The sequence below is a fragment of the Oxyura jamaicensis genome, unplaced genomic scaffold (assembly GCF_011077185.1).
Source record: "Oxyura jamaicensis isolate SHBP4307 breed ruddy duck unplaced genomic scaffold, BPBGC_Ojam_1.0 oxyUn_random_OJ72044, whole genome shotgun sequence".
Taxonomy (NCBI): domain Eukaryota; kingdom Metazoa; phylum Chordata; class Aves; order Anseriformes; family Anatidae; genus Oxyura; species Oxyura jamaicensis.
The window spans coordinates 1370-3750 of record NW_023310831.1 but is presented as its reverse complement, the minus strand read 5'-3'; the positions used below and the strand labels follow the sequence as shown (position 1 = coordinate 3750).

The 2381-nt window shown below is 55.3% G+C and overlaps 1 long non-coding RNA gene across 1 annotated transcript in view; it reads left to right on the top strand.

Moving 5' to 3' along the window:
• The first annotated feature begins 312 nt into the window (after window positions 1–312).
• LOC118159796 overlaps window positions 313–2381 on the top strand; it is a 2484-nt gene continuing 415 nt past the window's right edge. The window contains exon 1 of the long non-coding RNA XR_004747247.1: window positions 313–377. This is a non-coding gene — a long non-coding RNA (uncharacterized LOC118159796). The remainder of the gene's footprint in view (window positions 378–2381) is intronic.

Here is a 2381-nt window from a genome sequence, read left to right as displayed (position 1 = left end):
ATCTGGGATTTCCAAGCCTGCGCCAGCCAAGCGGAGGAACACCAGCTCCGTTTGCGAGACGAGAGCTGAGAGCCTTGCTGAAGCCTCGTGCTGAAGCCCGAATTCTGGGTTCGGAACAAGCAAGGGGGGGGTGGGAAGGGGGCCGTTAGGACCGTTCTGGGGGGGGGCAGGGGGGGAAGCCGCCGCGGCTGGGGCGGAGCGGGAGGAACGCGACCATAGAGACGCGGGCTAGAGCGGGCCTCCAAGCCCCGAGCTTGCAGCCCGGAGCGGCCCCCGGAGCGGCGCGGCGCGGCGCATGCGCATGCGCGCGGGTTCGCTGGGCGGCGGCGTGCGCGGGGCCCGGCGCCATGGGCCCGGTGCTGAAGCTCAGCAGCGAGGTGAGGCGGGGGGGGGCGGGGGGTTACCGGTGACAGGGTTGCACTGCGGGGAACCGGCGTGGCCCGCAGCGACTGCGCCCTGCCGCGCCTTGCAAGTCGTGGCGCGGCACCTCAGCAAGAGGCGGTCAGTGCTCCGGGCCGGCCGTGTGTGGGATCCGCCTGTGCAGGTGGCAGTGCCCAGGCGGTTCAGCAGCTGTGCAAGTTGCGATGTGTGGGGTTGAGCAGCAGGCAAGCTGCAGGTTGTCTGGCTGTTGGGAATGGCTTGCAAGGCAGCCTTGCGTGGCGGGCATGTGGTAGCGCAGAGAGGGGGCTTGGCAGGCCGGCGTGAGAAGCAGCCGTCAGGAGCAAGGTAGGTGAGTATTGCAGCAAGTGCAGCTGTCTGGCTTGGGGCAAGCTTGTGGTTCTTGTCAGTGCCAAGCAGCCGTTGAGCCGCAGCTTCCTTGGTGTTGAGGTGTGGCAGTGAATGTGGCAGGCAAGCGAGGGGAGAGCGTTTGAGTCCTTCTTTTGTCGTCATGTTTCCTTGGGAGAGTTTGTTGGTGGCCTGTGAAGTGCCGCCTGCACTTGCCTCAGTGGCTGAGCAGCTCCCCGTGTCTCAGGGAGTGGAGAAATCAGCATTTGGTGAAGGAAGAGTGGCCAAAGAGTTCCTGAGGAAAAGAGCCCGCATGAGTTTGTGTCCAGAAGGACTGGCAGATTTCAGTAAGGACACGGATGCTGGTTTTATTTCTGCTAGCTCAAGCATCAGCCAGTGCTGAGAGGAAGCTCCGAGTTAGGTCTCTGCGAGCTTCGTGGCGGTGGGCACTTTGATGAGAGTTCTCAGCAGAGCCAAAGATAGTCCCCCTGTCCAAGAGGTCCGTTTGAGGCATAACGTGGTGCAGAGCCTGAGCTCCTGGTTGCCAGGATGTGCTCAGGAAGGACAGCGGGCCGAGCTGCTGAAGAACAAACGGCATCTTTTTGGTCGAGACCTGGAGTGTATAGATGAGAAGTTTTTTCCATTTCTGTCAGTATGGCTGGTGTTCCAGCATCATGCTTTTCTTCCAGCATGCGTGACTTGTGTTTGTGAGCAGAAATGAGGAGACTTTTGTTGTGGGAAAGAGCAGTGAGGCAGTGGGACGGGTTGCCCAGGGGAGTGGCATCCCCATCACTGGGGGTGTTGAAGGGCAGGTTGGCCGTGGTGCTCAGGGAGCTGGTTTAGTGGGTGCCATTGGTGGTAGGGGGGTGGTTGGACCAGCTGATCTTGGAGGTCTCTTCCAACCGGAATGATTGTGTTTTGTGTTAGCTCAAATGGTGACTCTTGATAAAGCCTGACAGCAATGTTTTTCTTCCCCTAGCTATTTTCTGTCTATTTCTGGCAGTTGCTGGGATGCTTGGGAGAGAATTTGCCTCTTAGCATGATGGAGTTTGAGCATGAGTGAAGAAATGAATTCCAAAAGCTATTGGATTGAAAAGTCTTGGATTTTTTGTCCTATTCTTCCAATCTGCCAAGTGACAGACTTCCTGAAATTACAGAGCAGCTTTGTGCTGTGTGGCTTTGGTGTTCCGCAGTAACCAAATGTAGAAGTGAGATCAATTTCTTCCCCCATGAGGCTGTGTCAAATCGCCATGCTAGTTCTTGCTGAAAGAACTTGAAGTAGCAAGTAGGTGATGAACTTGTTTGTTTCTCCGGGCTGGATTTCGAGGAGTCCTCTCTAAGGCCTGGTGACCTTGGTTGTCTTCTGTTTCCATGTTGCAGGTTGTAATTTTCACAAAAAAGTGCTACTCTTTGGTCACTGTATGAACAGACTGCAAGTTTTTGTAGAGTGGTGAGGATTCTGGGTGCAAATGAGAGGGAGCTGTGGTCATTGTGATGAAGTGAAATAAGACAAGGTTCTGAAAAATCAGTTTATTCAGGTATGCAGAGAATAATGCCTTTAGACATTCTGCTTGTCCTTTGCTTTATTTCTGTCGCATAGAGTTGTGATGTCAGTGTAACAGCTCCAGAAAGTGTCAGTGTTTCCAGGGCAACAA